Source organism: Stegostoma tigrinum, chromosome 18 (assembly GCF_030684315.1).
Source record: "Stegostoma tigrinum isolate sSteTig4 chromosome 18, sSteTig4.hap1, whole genome shotgun sequence".
Lineage (NCBI taxonomy): Eukaryota > Metazoa > Chordata > Chondrichthyes > Orectolobiformes > Stegostomatidae > Stegostoma > Stegostoma tigrinum.
The window spans coordinates 54,858,935-54,879,504 of NC_081371.1; the positions used below are offsets into that span (position 1 = coordinate 54,858,935).

Sequence of the window (20,570 nt, forward strand, 5' to 3'; positions counted from 1 at the left end):
AACAAACCACTCTATTATTAAGTTGCCCCTGGTGTCATTTGTAAATCTTTCTCCTCCCACCTTAAAAAAAAAGCCTCCTGGTTTTGAACTCCCCCACCCCGGGGAAAATACCCTTGTCATTCACCTTATCTATGTCTCTCATGATTTTAAACCTCCTATGCTCCAGTGAGGCAAGCCTCTCCCTCTGGGTTCCACCTCCACCTTTCCTCTCACTCTTTTACTCCCAGCATGTCTTCAGCAGATGTACCACCTTCTTCCAGCTCTACTGGATCTGATAAAGAGACACTGGACCTGTGACATTAACTCCATTTCTTTCTCCACACTTGCTGCCAGATTTGCTGAGTTTCTCCAACATTTCACGTTTTTGCTCCCTCGCGTTTGCATTCTCCCACTTTCTTCGAGAGTGATGCCAAATATTAAGGTTTAAATTTAAATATTGCAAGGCTCAATCCATGCCTGTCCGGGAATAAGTGTAACTAACAGTGAACGAGATAAAGGCTACCTGTACTGTGTGGCAACTCAACAGTTAAAGTATCCCCGATAACATCCAATCATCACAATCTTTACTCACATTCAGGATCATCAGTTCTGCCATAACCAACTCTTTTTATTAATGAAGGGACTGTAAACGGCCTTTGCTGTTGAACCTGTTTACCTGGTACAGTGGTAATGTCCCTGCCTCTGAACCAGGAGATGCAGGTTCAAGTCCCACCTACCCCAGAGATGTGTCATAATATGCCTGAACAGGTTGGCTACAAACTTGTAGTAGTGCCCCTGCCTCAGGAACAGAAGGCCCAAGTAAAGTCTCACCTGCCCCAGAGATGTGTTGTAGCATGTCTGAGCAGATTGATTTGAAACAAAAAACACAGCCCTTGTGGCACAGTGTTAGTGCACCTGTCTCTGATCCAAGTTTCCTTGGAGGCTCACCTTCTCCAAAGGCATGTAATAACATCTCTGAACGGGTTGATTAAAAATACATACAGTAGATTAAATACGATAAACAATACAAAAATCAGGCCATTTGTCCCAACCAGTTCATGCCTTCTCTGGTCTGTCCTCACGTAATTCTATTATCTCCTATTTGATATTCTTAACTGGTTGCACCTTAAATGTATCACTAGTATTTTGGCCATTTCTAATGGAAATGAATTCCAGACTGTCATCACTCTCTGGGTAGACTCATTCCCAATTCAGAATGTCATGATGACAAACTTACCAAAACGTCCTCAGTTTTGCTCTCTCCCACAATCGAAACATTCTCCCTTTTGTCCATGTTATCTGTAACTTTCAAGATTTGACATGTCCCTGTTGGCATAGGAGCTCAACTGTTCACCAGGGACTGAAATCAATCTTCAGTGTTTGTGCTAATTGGGCAGTGACAAATTGACAGGCGGTTTCACACCCTGCCTGATTTGATTTCCATGCAATGGAAGATTGGACGGGGTACAAGTGAATTGCCGATTTGTTATTATTCATTCTGTCAAACACCAATTGTGTCCCTATTGTATTCAACTATCTTGTGCATGGGGTGCATTAGATTGAATTTGTCGCTGAAGCCTGAATGCACAGAGAACTGGTTTCAAATACTTTAGGAATAGGATCCATGTTGGATTATTCTGGAGAATTCTGAATTACATGTACAGCTGTGAATGCGACATGGACGGATTAATAGGAGGTCCAGGAGTATGTGTTGAGGGCCACACTAAAACTTGGGGCAGCTGCTGTCAAGGAGCAATGTGGAAAGACTCCTGTCTGAGGTCTTTTTGCCAAAGTACAATGAGTGTGCATTCGCTTGCTTCGAAATGAATTTAAATAGTTTCCTGCATGGGAAAAAATACTTCTGGTTTTGTAACATGCAGGGTAGCTCTGAGGAATGTCAAATTCCAAGTGCTGTTTGTTTATTTTTTTTCTGCAAAGACTGTGCAGAACTGTGTTAAAACCTTTTGTATGTACTTATAGTTTTTTTTAAGAATAAAGTATATTTTCGCAATAAAAACAAAGACAAATCAAAATTTCTATAAAATGGATGATTGTAACTTTATCAAGGCGAAAGGACTGAGACTTTCTATGAGCACTGTATTCTCTGACCAAAACATTTGAAAAGAAGTGAGAAGATGGTGATATACTCATTAGACAATTTCCTTTATTGTCCTCAATAGGATTCAATCCAGCATTGAAGCGAAATAACTCTATCCCCACCTACAGATAAGATCTATCCTTTACATTCTGTTTTACAGAATTCCAATTACTGCAGCATGGTAATAAAAAGCTAGTATTAAATATAAGTCCTAAGTGCTTGGTATCTCTTAACGTGGCCTAAAATTAGTCTTTACTTTGTCTTTTTGCTATGAATAAAATATCATTCTTATTAGTTTGCATGAAGCCATTATGCATGTGAGGATTTGAATTGTGAGCCAATTAGTGTTTCAGCTCATTTTGTTTTTCTGAAGGGATGCAGGATAAGGGACTGAAAGTGTGGCAGTTCGCTTTTAGTCAGGTTCATTTTATCAAGATTCTCCAGCACGCAGACTGCCCTTCAATGTGTGGCACTTACTCAATCAGCAATGACCACAATCAGGGTCAAGTAAATGGCTTACAGACTATTTTGCTGGTCTGCTTTGTAAAGTATACATAAATCTACTTACTGCAAGTATCATTTTCGTGGTGGCAGGAGGGAGATTTACTAATCTGAATCAATATGCTGACACAATCCAGCAATATGTTCCCATGTGTGTCATTGCTATAGCAAGTTGCTAAGCTTCAAATGACCTGTAAGGGGCTTATCATGCTGTCTTGAAATGTGCTTCTATTATTAATTTGTATGAGAGATGAATAATCCCTTTTGCTTTATCAGCCTCTATAGATGCAAATCAAATATCCACTCAAGGCATCCTGTTTACTTATACCTGCATTGCCATTCAGTCGAAAGTGCTTGCACTGCATTTGATGACAGCAGCAGAGAAAGCCGACAGCTTTCTACTGGTAGGTTTATCTGTGTTTACACAGAAGTGCTTTTCTTTTCTTGTTAAACATCGATGTTCTCTGAGCAGCTTCAGAAACAAACAATGGGGAGGGCAGGTCCTCAGGTGTGTAAGATCCCATGACACTGTTTCATGTCAAGTATCTATCTCACAACCAAAATAATTAAACTCACTGTTCTTTTTGGGGATCTTGCATGGCATAGATTAGCTGTTGTGTTTGCCCCTAATTCGACCTTATTAAGTGTAGAAAAACATTCCATGGATTGCAAGGCGTTTTGAGATGTCCTTCACCTCTGAACGGCTTTATGGAAATGAAACTTTGTATTTAATTTGGAGCTTATAATCTGAAACTTCAGGGTGATACGGTGCCTCAGTGGCCAACGCTGCTACCTCACAGTGCCAAAGACTCAGGCTCGATTCCAGCCTTGGGCTGTGTTAGAGTGTTTGCATTCTCTCTGGGTGCTCTGGTTTCCTCCCACAGCGCAAAGATATCCTGTTTAGGTTGATTTGCCATGCTAAATTGTCCTGTAGTGTCCAGGGATGTGCAGGTAATGTGGATTAGCCATGGGAAAGGCTGTGTTAGGGAAGTGATGGATGGGATGCTGCTCGGAGGGTTGGTATGGACCAAACAGCAGAATGGCCTGCTTCCACGCTGTAGGAATCTGTGATTTTTACAGCCATGTCACGTTGGCACTACAATTTTAATTTTTGACATTGTCGCCATGCTCACTTATAAGTGCAGAGTGCCCAACCATTTACAGGTCAGAGAAAGACAAGCCACTTCTTTTAATAAGGGATGAGAAAACTCCTCACATGTTTCTCGGAGTTCCACCTAAATCACAGGATCTTTATGAATCACTTTGGGAGTGATCTTCAATTGACCAGAGGATCAGCTTGAGACAATTTCAAATGTTCTTTGTTCTAATTACCCCAGAAAGAAACGGGGGGGATACATATTCTTTAACCCTGACTTTTGTTAAAAACTTGCCAGGTATTTCATGTTGGATCAGCTCAAAGCAGGGGAAGAAAAGCATCCCCACAGAGGAAATTTACAATTTGTCATGAGCTACATGACAAGCATGAGCCGAGTCTGGGCAGATGACACATACCGGGACCATGTTACCGTTGGCTCAATAAGCCATTTGGCATAACCCAATATGAATAAAGAATATAAAATGTGAGGCTGGATGAACACAGCAGGCCCAGCAGCATCTCAGGAGCACAAAAGCTGACATTTCGGGCCTAGACCCTTCATCAGAGAGGTGGATGGGGTGAGGGTTCTGGAATAAATAGGGAGAGAGGGGGAGGCGGACCGAAGATGGAGAGAAAAGAAGATAGGTGGAGGGGAGAGTATAGGTGGGGAGGTAGGGAGGGGATAGGTCAGTCCAGGGAAGATGGACAGGTCAAGGAGGTGGGATGAGGTCAGTAGGTAGGAGATGGAGGTGCGGCTTGGGGTGGGAGGAAGGGATGGGTGAGAGGGAGAACAGGTTAGGGAGGCAGAGACAGGCTGGGCTGGTTTTGGGATGCAGTGGGTGGAGGGGAAGAGCTGGGCTGGTTGTGTGGTGCAGTGGGGGGAGGGGATGAACTGGGCTGGTTTTGGGATGCGGTGGGGGAAGGGGAGATTTTGAAGCTGGTGAAGTCCACATTGATACCATTGGGCTGCAGGGTTCCCAAGCGGAATATGAGTTGCTGTTCCTGCAACCGTTGGGTGGCATCATTATGGCACTGCAGGAGGCCCATGATGGACATGTCATCTAAAGAATGGGAGGGGGAGTGGAAATGGTTTGCGACTGGGAGGTGCAGTTGTTTATTGCAAACCGAGCGGAGGTGTTCTGCAAAGCGGTCCCCAAGCCTCCGATTGGTTTCCCCAATGTAGAGGAAGCCACACCGGGTACAATGGATACAGTATACCACATTGGCAGATATGCAGGTGAACCTCTGCTTAATATGGAAAGTCATCTTGGGGCCTGGGATAGGGGTGAGGGAGGAGGTGTGGGGGCAAGTGTAGAATTGGGATGCTACCTGAAGGTTGCAGGAACAGCAACTCATATTCCGCTTGGGAACGCTGCAGCCCAATTGTATCAATGTGGACTTCACCAGCTTCAAAATCTCCCCTTCCCCCACCGCATCCCAAAACCAGCCCAGTTCGTCCCCTCCCACCACTGCACCACACAACCAGCCCAGCTCTTCCCCTCCACCCACTGCATCCCAAAACCTAGCCTCCCTAACCTGTTCTTCCTCTCACCCATCCCTTCCTCCCACCCCAAGCCGCACCTCCATCTCCTACCTACTAACCTCATCCCACCTCCTAGACCTGTCTGTCTTCCCTGGGCTGACCTATCCCCTCCCTACGTCCCCACCTATACTCTCCTCTCCACCTATCTTCTTTTCTCTCCATGTTTGGTCCGCCTCCCCCTCTCTCCCTATTTATTCCAGAACCCTCACCCCATCCCCCTCTCTGATGAAGGGTCTAGGCCCGAAACGTCAGCTTTTGTGCTCCTGAGATGCTGCTTGGCCTGCTGTGTTCATCCAGCCTCACATTTTATTATCTTGGATTCTCCAGCATCTGCGGTTCCCATCATCACTGAATAAAGAATACCTTGCATTACCCATTGAAAACCCTGATTTTAAATGTAAGTGCTTTTCTAGGAAGGATGTGGAGGCTTTGGAAAGGATACAGAAGAAGTCTGCTAGGATGTTGCCTGGACTGGAGTGTATTAGCTATCGGGCGATGTTGGACAAACTTGAATTGTTTTCACTGGAGTGTTGAAGGATGGGGTGTGGTGGGTGTGATCTGATAGAAATCTATAAAGTTGTGAGAGACGTGTGTAGAGTATATAGTCAAAACCTCTTTCCCAGTGTGGGAATGTCGGAAATTCTGGGGCAATGGTTCAAGGTGATTGGGGCAAATTTTAAAGGAGATGTGTGAGGCAAGTATTTATTTGCAGAAGGTGGAATGTGCCTGAAAGGCACTGCCAGGGGAGGTTGGCAGCAGCAGCAATGATAGCAATATTTAAGAGGCATTTAGACAAACACATGTACTGGTAGGGAATAGAGGGAAAGGACTAAGATGTGTAAATAGGGTATACATCTTCCCTCAGTGGAGGGATCGATGATTGGGGAAATTGATTCCCGTAATGGGCAGAGATTTTGTAGAGTTGTGTGGAAATCTTTTTTTACCCAAAGATTGGTGGGAATCTGGAATTCATTGCTTATAGGAGTATTCAAGGCAGTAAGCTTCATAACATAGTGTTTATATGCACATTTACGATGCCAAGGCATGTTAGGCTATGGGCCAAATGCTGGAAAACGGAATTGGAAAAGTTAGATGGTTGGCGTGGTGGCGATAGGCTGAAAGGGCAGCTGTAGATCTATTTGTGTCTATGACTGCTTTCATAAACAGACGTAAAGTACACCTCATCAGCTAAACAATTAAAGAAATACTGAATTATCTTCTCATTTGGTCTGTAGGATAGTCAACATCGGTTATTTTTGAGTAAGAAATTAATTACTTAAGGTGTCAGCGCAATCTTAGGCTCATTACCGCTGCAAGATGTCAGAGAGAAGGTGACAAGGTTAAAGGATATATATATATTTAGATGCAGAAATTGTGGGAGAAGTAGAAATCAAAGCAAACATGGTTAAGAACAAGAACAGGCAGGGAAACGCTGCAGAAAAGAGCAGGGGAGGGTGTCTGAAATATATGTACGTCAATGTGAGAAGTATAATAGGCAAGGTAGATGAACTCAGAGCTTTGGTTAGTATTTGGAACTATGACATTATTGCGATTACAGAGATTTGGCTGAAAGAGGGACAAGAACTGGCAGCTGAATGTCCCAGGATTTAGGTGTTTCAGGTGTGATAGAAAGGGATGTAAAAGGGAGTTGCAGTACTGATACAGAAATATCTCACAGCTGCCCTGAGGGAGGATACATCAGAGGACTTGCGCATTGAGACGATACAGGTAGAGCTCAGGAATAGGAAGGGTGAAGTCACAATTCTGGGGGTATTCTATAGGCCTCCCAACAGCCAACTGGAGATAGAGGAGAGAATATGTAGGCAGATTTTGGAAAGTTATAATAGCAGTAGGGTTGTTGTAGTGGGTGATTTTAACTTCCCTTGTATTGATTGGGACTCACTTCGTGCTAGCGGCTTGGATGGAGCAGAATTTGTAAGGACCATTCAGGAGGGTTTCTTGACACAGCATGTAAACAGTCCAACCAGGGAAGGGGTTATACTGGACCTGGTTTTGGGAAATGAGCCTGGCCAGGTGAGTGAAGTTTCAGTGGGGCAGCATTTCAGTAGTAGTGTCTATAATGCGGTAAGTTTTAACATACTCATGGATAGGGATAACAGCAATCCCCAGGCGAAGATGTTAAATTGAGGACAGGCGAGCTACAAAAATACTAGACAGAAACTGGAGAATGTTCATTGTTGGAGGCTGTTTGAGGGTAAATCCACATTATCCACAGTTGATGAGAATTCAGGAGTGACATATTCCTATGAGAACAAAGGATAGGTATGTATAAGTTATATGAACCTTGGATGGCCAGGGATGTTATGACCTTGGTCAAAAAGAAAAAGGAAGCATGAGGTCTAGGAGGATGGGAACTGGCAGAGCACTTGAAGGAGAAAAGGAAATTAGGAAAGAACTTAAAAAAAGAATTAAAAGATTTAAAAAGGGCCATGAAAAGTTGTTACAAACAGGATTAAGGAGAATCCTAAGCCCCTTTCTGGCATGTATAAAAGCTAGAGGGTAGCCAGTGAATTGGCCCACTCAAGGATAAAGAGGGAACCTATATATGCAGCCAGAAGAGGTAGGTGAGGTCCTAAACAAATTCTTGTGTTGGTATTCACCAAAGAGAAGGAACTGGTAGAGGATGATCTCAGGGAAGGGAGTGTTTTATTTCTAAAGCCAGTTATTATTAAAAACGAAGAGGTGCTATGCATCTTAAAAAGTATTAAGACAGATTAGCCCTTGGGTCCTGATGGGATCCATCCCAGGATATTGAGGGAGGGAAGAGAACAAATTGTTGGAGCCTTGACAGACAACTTTCTACTTTTTTTGGCCACAGGTTAGGCCCCAGAGGATTGGAGAATGGCCAATGTTTTCCCATTGTTTAAGAAGGGTCGTAGGGAAAATTCAGAAAATTATAGTCCTGTGAGTTGCACATCGATGGCAGGGAAACTATTGGAAAAGATTCTGAGGGACAAAATCTATACACATTTAGAAGCAAATGAACTTATTAGCGATGGACAGCATGGTTTTATGCAGGGGAGGTCCTGCCTCACTAACCTAAATGAGTTTTTTGAGGAAGTGATGAAGATATCTAATGAGGGAAATGTGGCTGATGTTGTCTACATTTACTTCGTTAACACCTTTGACAAGGTCCCTCATGGCAGACTGGTACAAAGGTGAAGTCATATGGGATCAGGGGTGAGTTGGCAAGATGGGTACAGAACTGGCTTAGTCGTGGGAGACAGAAGGTAGCAGTGAAAGGGTACTTTTTGGAAGGGAGGGCTGTGACTAGTGGTGGTCCACAGGGATCAGTGCTGGGACATCTGCAGTTCATGATCTACATGAATGATTTGAAAGAAAGCATTGCTGGTCTAATTAGTAGGTTTGAGGAGGATACAAAGATTGTTGAAGCTATGGATAGTGAGGAGAATTGTCAGAGGATGCAGCAGGATATAGATCTGTCGGAGGCATGGGCAGAAAAATGGCAAATAGAGTTTAATCCAGACAAATGGGAGGTGATGCATTTTGAAAGGTCAAGTAGGGGTGGAAATTTCCAGTGAATGGCAGAACCCTCAGGAGTATTGATACACCGAGGGATCTGAGTATGCAGGTCCACAGATCACTGGAAGTGGTAGCACAATTAGATAAGGCAGTAAGAAGGGCTTATGGCATGCTTGCTTTTATTGAAAGAGGCATTGAGTATAAGGATAGGCAGGTTTGCTGCAGCTGCATAAAACTTTATTTCGGCCACACTTGGAATATTGTGTACAGTTCTAGTCACCACACTACGGAAGGATTTGGATGCTGTGGAGATGGTACAGAAAAGGTTTACCCCAATGTTGTTTGGTATAGGGGATTTTAGCTATGAAGAAAGGTTGGTGAGACTGAGTTTGTTTTCACTGGAACATAGGATGCACATATTTCACACAAAGGGTGCTGGGTGCCTGGAATGCGCTGCCAGAGGAGGGGGTGGGAGCAGACGCAATAGCAGCTTTCAAGAAGCACCTGGACGAATACATGAATAGGACGGGAATAGAGGGATATGGATCCTGTAAGTGAAGTCAGTTTTAATATGAAGGGCAGAATGCGTCGGCACAGGCTTGGAGGGCCGAAGAGCTCGTTCCTGTTCTGTATTGTTCTTTGTTCTTTGCTCAATTCAATGGGGATCAGGAGATGGAGAAGTCCCTGCATCTCCAGCTTCCACAAAGATGCATCTTTGTTTTAAAGGTGCCACATAAAGGCGCAAGATGATGCCAATTTGGGAAGGTTCTGGATTCAGCCTTAAAATGGATTTAAAGTCATTCTCAATCTATGCATTGACTGGTTTGCAGTATGAAGTAACTGATCATGAAAAGTCAAAAACGGTTGCTTATTTATACCATTCCACTTTTGTTCAAGTATGCTGTCTTCTCTGACATCTATTTCATACTAGCTGTGGCCCAATGAGGCCACTATTGCCTCAGAGTCATAGTTCCTTTCAGAGACAAACACAAATTCTGGGCTGCAATGTCCCAAATATCGAGGGAGTGCTGCACATTCTTAGGCGCCATTCTTCAGAGACGTCAAAATGAGGCTCCATCGGTTCTCTCCTACAGCATGAAAAATCCTGTGGCTCTAATCTGAAGGTGAGAAGGGGATTTCTCCCTATTGTCCCTGACCAACTTTTGTCTCTCATTGATTATCTGATGATAGGCACAAAGTTATTTTCAGAATCTCCCAGGGTACAAATCGGGTGTCGCATTTCCTACAATACAGCCATGTCTACATTCCATCTTCGGTCCGCCTTCCCTTCTCTCCCTATTTATTCCAGAACCCTCACCCCATCCCCCTCTCTGATGAAGGGTCTCGGCCCGAAACGTCAGCTTTTGTGCTCCTGAGATGCTGCTGAGCCTGCTGTGTTCATCCAGCCTCACATTTTATTTATCTTGGATTCTCCAGCTTCTGCAGTTCCCATTATCACTCACCAAAGTGACTTCTGTTGTGCAAGGTGATGGTTCTCAAAGTGCTGGTGCTGACGTTGTATTGGATCCACCGGATCCGATGATACCACGCACACAGACTACAGTCGAGACGGTGAGTTCCATGTTGGTTTTGGCAGGGAACAGATTTATTTTGTACAGCTCCTGAAAGTCCAAATAAGATTGAAAGGTATGGGTGTAGAATTAAGGTATTTGGCCCATTGAATCTGCTCCACCATTCAATCATGGCTGCTTTGCCTCTCAACCCCTTTTCTCTTGCCTTGTTCTGGGAACCTTTAAGCTCCTTACTAATCAAGAACCATCTGCCTCATTCTTAAATATTCTCAGTGACTTGGCCTCACAGCCTTCTGTGGCAATGAACTCCACAGACTTAACCTGCTCTGGCTAAAGAAAACCCTTGTCATCTCAGTTCTAAAGGGTCACCTTTTCACTCCCAGTCTGTGCCTTTGGGTCCTAGTCTCTCCTGTTGGTAGAAGCATGCTTTCCATGCCCACTCTATCCAGGTGTCTAAGCATTCTAGAAGTTCCGATGAGATGTCCCCCTCATCCTTCTAAACTTTATCGAGTACAGACCCAAAGTCCTCAACCCCTCCTCATATAAAAGATTACTTGAAAGGGTACAGAAAAAAGATTTACAAGGATGTTACCAGGGTTGGAGAGTTTGAATTATACATTAAATACATTGGGACTTCTTATCCCTAGAGTGTCTGACGCTGAGGGTTGACCTTATGTTAGGCATATAACATCATAGAACATAGAACATAGAACATTACAGCACAATACAGGCCCTTCGGCTCTCGATGTTGTGCCGACCTGTCATACCGAGCTGAAGCCCATCTAACCTACACTATTCCACGTACGTCCATATGCTTGTCCAATGATGACTTAAATGTACTTAAAAGTTGGCAAATCTACTACCGTTGCAGGCAAAGCGTTCCATTCCCTTACTACTCCCTGAGTAAAGAAACTACGTCTTTCATGAGGGGCATGGATAGGGTGAATAGTCATGGTTCTTTTCCCCAGGGTAGGGGAGTCCAAAAGCAGAGGGCTTAGGTTTAAGGTGAGAGGGGAAAGATTTAAAAGGGAGCTAAGGGGTAACTTTTTCAGGCAGAGAGTGGTGTGTGAATGGAATGAGCTGCTAGAGGAAGTGGTGGAGGCTGGTACAATTACAACATTTAAAAGGCACCTGGATGGGTATGTGAATAGGAAGGGTTTCAAGGGATAATGGCCCAATGCAGACATATGGGACCAGGTTAGTTCAAATATTTGATAGCACAGACAAGTTAGATGGAAGAGTCTGTTTCCATGCTGTACCTCTGTATGACACGTTGACTCTATGACAACCTTTCCGGAATCATAAAATGACTGATGCTGATCACATGATTGCATTTTCAGAAACTCCTGAGCTTCCTATTTTACCTAAATGTTTCAACTAAGGCTGAAACAAAGGATATAGAGATGAGTCATCTGCCTCCTGCTTGCTGTGGACAGAGAAAAATATCAACAACATTTATGATAAAATGTGTGCTGATATTCAATCTGTAACCTCGCAATGGAAACTTGAATAGAGGAGGCAATGCCTTTTTGTTACTTTAAAATCCTTCCAATTACCCCACAGTGATAAGCCATCTGTACCTAATATGTTAACTCATGTCACTTGATTGAAGTCAGAACTGGTTGAATTGTTTAAATATCCAATTCCAGGATTAAAAATTAATTTCTGCTTGACCTCCAGAGTGAAAGTAGGACTGCTAAAAGCTGTTGCAAAACTCCATCTCCAAGTTGCATTCTAGAAAGAAGCCTCCACTTCAGCTGCACAGTAGGAAAAACAAACTTGGCCAGGTCCGCTGACAGAATTATTTCTGGACACTGATCTCTGGGAAGCTATAGCTCACCTGAAGTGATTTTTAACACCTCCAAATTTAGCAGAACTTGTAATTTATAATCTATCTCCTTGCCTTTCTTGATGACAAAACAAATGTTGTCCTCAGTACGGATGCCAGCATCTGCAGTAATTTGCTTCCCCTTACCTGTCCTGCCTTCCTTAATTTCCTGACTACCTGTGTGTGTGAGAATAGAGAATTATTTTGAACCGTTTGTTCACAAACTCATCTTGGATTTCATCATAACGGACTTTCCTGTGAGTTTGTCTCATAAACTGGAAAACAAAAAAAAAACAGGGTTTAAAAAACTGTTAAAGCTTGATAGTGTGTTCGATGAGATGTAACAATCTATGAGTTAAATGATACCAATTCACAAGTTTATTGGTGGTCTTTTTTATATTTATATGTATGTGTGAGTATGTGTATGTATATATATTATATATTTTATATATATATATAGCAGTGATGAACATATTAAATGGTAATTTATTACATTGAGATATGTGTATGTACATTAAGCAGTTAATATGCATACAAAGCAATAAATACACACTAAGCAGTAATGTACCTTCAATGTATTAGAAACACATGCAAACTAGTGAGTGCTGAAACTGCAATAGATATGCTCACTGCCTCCTGCCCATTGGAGGCCCAGTTTATGATGTCTGGTCAGGAGTTCCTGGCACCATTCGCAATCGCAGTCTAAGGCGAAGTCCCCCAAACAGGGCAAAGTCCTCGATACAAATATTACACTGATTCTGAGACAACATGTTGTATCGTCATTCTGTGGCCTTCTCAGTATTTTCCCAGGAATCCATTCTGCAGAAACAACATGTCCAGCTGGCCCCATGTACAGCTCTTCAATACAGTTCCCATCAATTACCTTGTGGCACGTGGTTAGTTTTCAGTCAGGGCAGGCTGTTTTTGCATGAGGAACAAAAACAGAAGTTGCTGGAAAAGCTCAGCAGGTCTGGCAGCATCTGTGAAGGAGAAAACAGAGTTAACGTTTCAGGTCCGGGGTCCTGAGGAAGGGTCACCAGTCCTGAAACGTTAACTCTTTTTTTTTCCTCCACAGATGCTGCCAGACCTGCTGAGCTTTTCCAACAACTTTGTTTTTGTTCCTGATTTATGGCATCCACAGTTCTTTCAGTTTTTGTTTTTACATTAGGCCTGCTTTCTCCCACTTTTCTGCTTTATTCCAATTGTTCATTGTTATGTCCAATTTACCCTTAAGGATTAACTTTTAATGATCTAATTTGAAGACATTTTATAAGCCAACTGTTTCAGGGACGCCATGTGACAGCCAGTCAGCAAGGGGTGGGAATGAAAGAGAAGTAAGAAAAGCAAACAATACTTCATTGTATTTGATCACAACTTAAAATTCAGCCTCATTCCTTCTTTGTCCATGATAGGAAGAAAAGTGGATTCAGAATTTGAAGAGAATTACCACTCTAAGAAGATACAGATGGTGAGCAACCACAGCATGGTTGTCTGTTCAGAAAGATTGCATTAGTTGTGGGCATAGAAAAGAGCAAACTCAGCATCCCGAAGACTAACCTATATCAAGAAGCTGGCCAGAGGAGCAGAGAAGATAGTTTGGACTATGAAAAGAGAATCAAAGCCAATTAAAGGAAAAGACAAGGCCTTAGTGAAAGAAGTCTGTAAGGAACAAGAAAAAACTTCAGGAGTAAGGGTAAACATCTATGGGAGAAAAGAGGATAGCTTTATGAAAATAAAAAAGGGATAGGCCGAGTGTAAACGAGAATATTCATCTCTCATGATGAGTGTCATCATCAAAAATAAGCTCTGTGAGGCACAGCACCAAGGGACAATGAGGTGGTCAGAAAAGAAATTTAGACCAGGCTGTAGGGGTGTTAAAAATTCAGAATTGATTTAAATTGGGAAAGAGCAATTCTAAAAAAAATCGTATTACAGCTGAGCAGCAGAAGAAAAATCAGAAGAAAAATAAAGATTAGTTCGCTTGATTGATTCCAGAGATTGGGGCTTTGTCTTATAAAGGGAGGTTGAGCTATTTAGGCCGATACTCACTGGAGTTTAGGCAAATGGGAAGAGATCTAATTGAGCTTTATCATAAGCTAAAGGGGATAGGGAAAGTAGATACAGAGTGGATGTTTCCCCATGTTGGCAATCTAGAACAAGAAGCCACAGTTTTAGGATAAGGCACAACAGATTTAAAACAAAAATGTGAAGAAATTACTTCACTCAAAGCGTCATGAATCTGTGAGATGCATTACACAAGAGTGTGGTGGATGAGGACATTGAGTGAATTTAAGGAGGAGACAGACACTGACTTTTAAATACTAATGGCTTGAAGGATTATGGATAGCAGGCAGGAAAGTGGGGATCAGCCAAGATCATATTAAATGATGGAGCTGGCCCAAGGAGCTGAGTTGCCTATTTCTGGTCCCTAGCTATTATGTTCTTATGAAAGGACTGGAACCCGAGAATTAAACTGTGCTTTTAGTGGGAAAGAATTATAAAAGTTGTAGCCAGAGAAGCTTTTATAAACTTTGTGCAGAAGAAAGTACATTGTGCTTTGGGCTGTGAATGATGGGAAAGCATCTATACTGTTTGAGAAGATGAGGGAACATGCCATCTTGGCTGCAAAAGGTAGGAAAGCTTAAACAGGCAGGACAGCCCAGCAAACAGTACAGAGGTAATAAAATGTGAGGCTGGATGAACACAGCAGGCCAAGCAGCATCTCAGGAGCACAAAAGCTGACGTTTCGGGCCTAGACCCTTCATCAGAGAGGGGGATGGGGGGAGGGAACTGGAATAAATAGGGAGAGAGGGGGAGGCGGACCGAAGATGGAGAGTAAAGAAGATAGGTGGAGAAGGTGTGGGTGGGGAGGTAGGGAGGGGATAGGTCAGTCCAGGGAAGACGGACAGGTCAAGGAGGTGGGATGAGGTTAGTAGGTAGCTGGGGGTGCGGCTTGGGGTGGGAGGAAGGGATGGGTGAGAGGAAGAACCGGTTAGGGAGGCAGAGACAGGTTGGACTGGTTTTGGGATGCAGTGGGTGGGGGGGAAGAGCTGGGCTGGTTGTGTGGTGCAGTGGGGGGAGGGGATGAACTGGGCTGGTTTAGGGATGCAGTGGGGGAAGGGGAGATTTTGAAACTGGTGAAGTCCACATTGATACCATATGGCTGCAGGGTTCCCAGGCGGAATATGAGTTGCTGTTCCTGCAACCTTCGGGTGGCATCATTGTGGCAGTGCAGGAGGCCCATGATGGACATGTCATCAAGAGAATGGGAGGGGGAGTGGAAATGGTTTGCGACTGGGAGGTGCAGTTGTTTGTTGCGAACTGAGCGGAGGTGTTCTGCAAAGCGGTCCCCAAGCCTCCGCTTGGTTTCCCCAATGTAGAGAAAGCCGCACCGGGTACAGTGGATGCAGTATACCACATTGGCAGATGTGCAGGTGAACCTCTGCTTAATGTGGAATGTCATCTTGGGGCCTGGGATGGGGGTGAGGGAGGAGGTGTGGGGACAAGTGTAGCATTTCCTGCGGTTGCAGGGGTAGGTGCCGGGTGTGGTGGGGTTGGAGGGCAGTGTGGAGCGAACAAGGGAGTCACGGAGAGAGTGGTCTCTCCGGAAAGCAGACAGGGGTGGGGATGGAAAAATGTCTTGGGTGGTGGGGTCGGATTGTAAATGGCGGAAGTGTCGGAGGATAATACGTTGTATCCGGAGGTTGGTAGGGTGGTGTGTGAGAACGAGGGGGATCCTCTTGGGGCGGTTGTGGCGGGGGCGGGGTGTGAGGGATGTGTCGCGGGAAATGCGGGAGACGCGGTCAAGGGCGTTCTCAATCACCGTGGGGGGGAAGTTGCGGTCCTTAAAGAACTTGGACATCTGGGATGTGCGGGAGTGGAATGTCTTATCGTGGGAGCAGATGCGGCGGAGGCGGAGGAATTGGGAATAGGGGATGGAATTTTTGCAGGAGGGTGGGTGGGAGGAGGTGTATTCTAGGTAGCTGTGGGAGTCGGTGGGCTTGAAATGGACATCAGTTACAAGCTGGTTGCCTGAGATGGAGACTGAGAGGTCCAGGAAGGTGAGGGATGTGCTGGAGATGGCCCAGGTGAACTGAAGGTTGGGGTGGAAGGTGTTGGTGAAGTGGATGAACTGTTCGAGCTCCTCTGGGGAGCAAGAGGCGGCACCGATACAGTCATCAATGTACCGGAGGAAGAGGTGGGGTTTGGGGCCTGTGTAGGTGCGGAAGATGGACTGTTCCACGTAACCTACAAAGAGGCAGGCATAGCTGGGGCCCATGCGGGTGCCCATGGCCACCCCCTTAGTCTGTAGGAAGTGGGAGGAGTCAAAAGAGAAGTTGTTGAGTGTGAGGACGAGTTCCGCTAGGCGGATGAGAGTGTCGGTGGAGGGGGCCTGGTCGGGCCTGCGGGACAGGAAGAAGCGGAGGGCCTTGAGGCCATCTCCATGCGGAATGCAGGTGTACAGGGACTGGACGTCCATGGTGAATATGAGGTGTTGGGGGCCAGGGAATTGGAAGTCCTGGAGGAGGTGGAGGGCGTGGGTGGTGTCACGGACATAGGTGGGGAGTTCCTGGACCAAAGGGGAGAAAATGGAGTCCAGATAGGTGGAGATGAGTTCGGTGGGGCAGGAGCAGGCTGAGACGATGGGTCGACCAGGGCAGGCAGGTTTGTGGATTTTGGGAAGGAGATAGAAACGGGCCGTGCTGGGAACCCTGCAGCCATATGGTATCAATGTGGACTTCACCAGTTTCAAAATCTCCCCTTCCCCCACTGCATCCCTAAACCAGCCCAGTTCATCCCCTCCCCCCACTGCACCACACAACCAGCCCAGCTCTTCCCCCCCACCCACTGCATCCCAAAACCAGTCCAACCTGTCTCTGCCTCCCTAACCGGTTCTTCCTCTCACCCATCCCTTCCTCCCACCCCAAGCCGCACCCCCAGCTACCTACTAACCTCATCCCACCTCCTTGACCTGTCCGTCTTCCCTGGACTGACCTATCCCCTCCCTACCTCCCCACCCACACCTTCTCCACCTATCTTCTTTACTCTCCATCTTCGGTCCGCCTCCCCCTCTCTCCCTATTTATTCCAGTTCCCTCCCCCCATCCCCCTCTCTGATGAAGGGTCTAGGCCCGAAACGTCAGCTTTTGTGCTCCTGAGATGCTGCTTGGCCTGCTGTGTTCATCCAGCCTCACATTTTATTATCTTGGAATCTCCAGCATCTGCAGTTCCCATTATCTCCGAACAGTACAGAGGAACTGTTTTGATGATGACACTCATCATGGGAGATGGGTACTCTCTTTTACTAAAGGAACAGTGCAAAAAGCTTGTGAGTAGAAAATATTTGCAGAATAACTGGTTTGAAAGGACTGTCAAACAAAGAAAATATGGCATAGGCCTTAGCAAGGTCTACTAAAATGACATTTAAAGCAACATTGTTAAATGTAAGAATGTTAAATTTAAGATTAACAGATTACAAACAGTGTTGAAATGATAAAGATTTAACATGGATTTGATAATAGGATAAACACTTCATGAGAAGAAATCTAAGGAATCAAGATATCTATAATTTCCATAATAATTCAAAGTCAGAAAAGGATCATATGAAATTTAAGATTGCCCCTCTTGGAGAAAACAATTCCTAAGATTACTTCTTTATTCAAAATTAACTTTGAAGTTCAGCAAGTTAACACACTGTTCCATTCAGTATAGAGATAGTAAGAACTGCCAATGCTGGAGTTAGAGATAACACAATGCTGGACAAACACAGCAGGCCAGGTAGCATTCGGGGAGCAAGAAAGTTGATGTTTCGGGTCGGGACCCTTCTTCGGAAATGGGGGAGGGGGATGGGAGCTCAGGAATAAATAGAGAAAGGAGAGGTGGGGCTGGGCAAGATAGGTGGGATGGTGATAGGTGAGTGCAGGTTGGCAGTGGTGGGGATTGGTCAGTGAGATGGGAGGAGCGGACAAATGGGAGAGAAGACGGACAGGTTGTGTCAGGTCAAGGCAGCGGGGGTGAGAGGGAGGGTTAGCCATGTAATGAGGCCAGGGATGGGAGATAAAGGCCATTGGGGTGTAGGCTCCTAAGGCCGAATATGAGGTCCTGTTCCTCCAGTATCCTGGTGACATTGTTGTGACACTGAAGGAGGCCCACGATAGACATGTTTTCCAGGGAGTAGAGGGGAAGTTGAAATGGTTCGCGATCGGAAGGTGTTGTCACTTGTTGCAAACAGAGTGCAGGTGCTCTACAAAGAGGTCTCCGAGCCTCTGCTTGGTCTCACCGAAGTAGACAAGGCCACATCGGGAACAATGGATTCAATAGAAGACGTTGACAGGTGTGCAGGTGAACATCTGTCTGATGTGGAAGGTTTATTTAGTGCCTTGAATGGGGGTGAGGGGGGAGGTGTAACACTGCCTGTGGTTGCAGGGAAAGGTGCCAGGGGTGATGGGGCTGGAGGGGAGTGGGCAAGGGAGTTCGGGAGAGAGCGGTCCCTACGAAAGGCAGGCAGGGGTGGGGAGGCACATATATCTTTGGTTGTGGGTTCGGATTGTAGTTGGTGGAAGTGGTGGAGAATGATACATTGGATATGAAGGTTAGTGGGGTAATATGCGAGGACAAGGGGCATTCTGTCTTTGTTTTTGTTGGCGGGAAGGGATGTGAGGGCAAACGTGTGGGAAACGCAAGAGATGCAATTGGCAGCATTTTCGATCACCGAAAGGGGGATATTGCGGTCCTTGAAATACGAGGACATCTGGGATGTGTGGGAATGGAAGACCTCATCTTGGGAGCAGATGTGATGGAGGCGGAGGAATTGGGAGTAGCTTACGTTGTATTCAATGCATCTGATTACAAATGACATTATTAATCAACAGAATAATAAAGTGATTAAAGATACTTTTGGAGATGTCGCAGAAACTTTTGATAATTACTTTGTCTTAAGAACAAACATAATCCTTGAATGAAGAAGAGGCGGGATGAGGTTAGTTGGTAGAAAATGGAGGTGCGGATTGAGGTGGGCGGAGGGGATAGGTGAGAGGAAGAACAGGTTAGGGAGGCGGGGACGAGCTGGTCTGATTTTGGGATGCAGTGGGGGGAGGGGAGATTTTGAAGCTTGTGATATCCACATTGATACCATTGGGCTGCAGGGTTCCCAAGGGGAATATGAGTTGCTGTTCTTGCAACCTTCGGGTGGCATCATTATGGCACTGCAGGAGGCTCATGATGGACATATCATCTGAGGAATGGAAGGGGGAGTTAACATGGTTTGCCACTGGGAGGTGCAGTTGTTTATTGCGAACCGAGCAGAGGTGTGCTGCAAAGCGGTCCCCAAGCCTCCGCTTGGCTTCCCCAGTGTAGAGGAAGCCACAACGGCTACAGTGGATGCAGTATACCACATTGGCAGGTGTGCAGGTAAACATCTGCTTGATCTTCTCCTCTATCTATCTTCGGTCTGCCTCCCCCTCCCTATTTATTTCAGAACCATCTCCCCATCCCCCTCTCTGATGAAGGGTCTAGGCTCGAGTTTCTCCAGCATTTTCTGTTTTTGAAACAGAGTTAGTGAACCACATAATACCATAGTTCTGTTACGTAAGGGAATTCTAGGATCTTTGATCCAGCAATTTAAATTAACTGAGCCAGCATGGACAAATGAAAGGGTGAGGAATGGAGCATTGGGTGAAACAAAATTAAAAGAAGCTCCGTTCTGAATGTTTCTCATATTTGTTTCTAATAATTTTGAATTATTTTAGCTCTGTCTTTTGCAGAAATAATATTTCCAGATTTTATTTGTTTTTATCAATAATAAAATTCAGTTGAAATATAAAATTTCTTAAGTACAGAACTCTAAGAGCTCCATATGTGTTCTTAGTTTTTTTTTGGTCTTACATCATGATTGTGAGATCAGTAATTAACACATAGTAAAGTCCTTATTAATCATCTGCAATTTGCAAAGTCTAATTAAGAAACATTCTGTTGAGGCTTTTAGTGTCAACACGATGATCTGTATGAGATCACCTGGTGATAAAGGGCCACTAATTACCTGATCAAAACAGTTAAAACTGGCATTATATTCCAGAAACTAACACCTGACGGGTACAAATTTCATCGAGTAGAGCCAAGTTATGCTACTGGCTGTGTCTTGTGCTGAGTTCAATGACTTTTGAAGTTCTCTTACAGAATAGAAATTGCTGGAGAAACTCAGCAGATCTGGCATCATCTTTGGAGAAAGGAACAGAGCTAATTTTTCCAGTGATCCTTCTTCAGAAGTGATGGTTTTGGCTTGATTTGGTTTGTCGTTGTCACATGGGCCATAGTCTTGTGAAAAGTTTTGTTAGCAAGGACTATAGGCAGATCACAACTAACAAGAACACACAGATCATCGGGTGCTGAGACAGAATGAGGCACACAAGGTCACAACTCCACAGGGATTTAGGTTTAAAAGTGCAGAATGATTGTCAGAAATGTGAGAATACGAGAGCTGTAGGGAGCTTA

General features: G+C 44.7%; 1 protein-coding gene and 1 long non-coding RNA gene across 3 annotated transcripts in view; one reads left to right on the forward strand and one right to left on the reverse strand.

The window, feature by feature from the left end:
• Positions 1–20,570, reverse strand: part of LOC125460853 (monocarboxylate transporter 2-like) — a 318,309-nt gene that overhangs the window by 44,228 nt on the left and 253,511 nt on the right. The gene's annotated exons all lie outside the window — the stretch shown is intronic.
• LOC125460708 (uncharacterized) overlaps positions 2,884–20,570 on the forward strand; it is a 53,359-nt gene continuing 35,672 nt past the window's right edge. The window contains exon 1 of the long non-coding RNA XR_007249321.2: positions 2,884–2,982. This is a non-coding gene — a long non-coding RNA (uncharacterized LOC125460708). The remainder of the gene's footprint in view (positions 2,983–20,570) is intronic.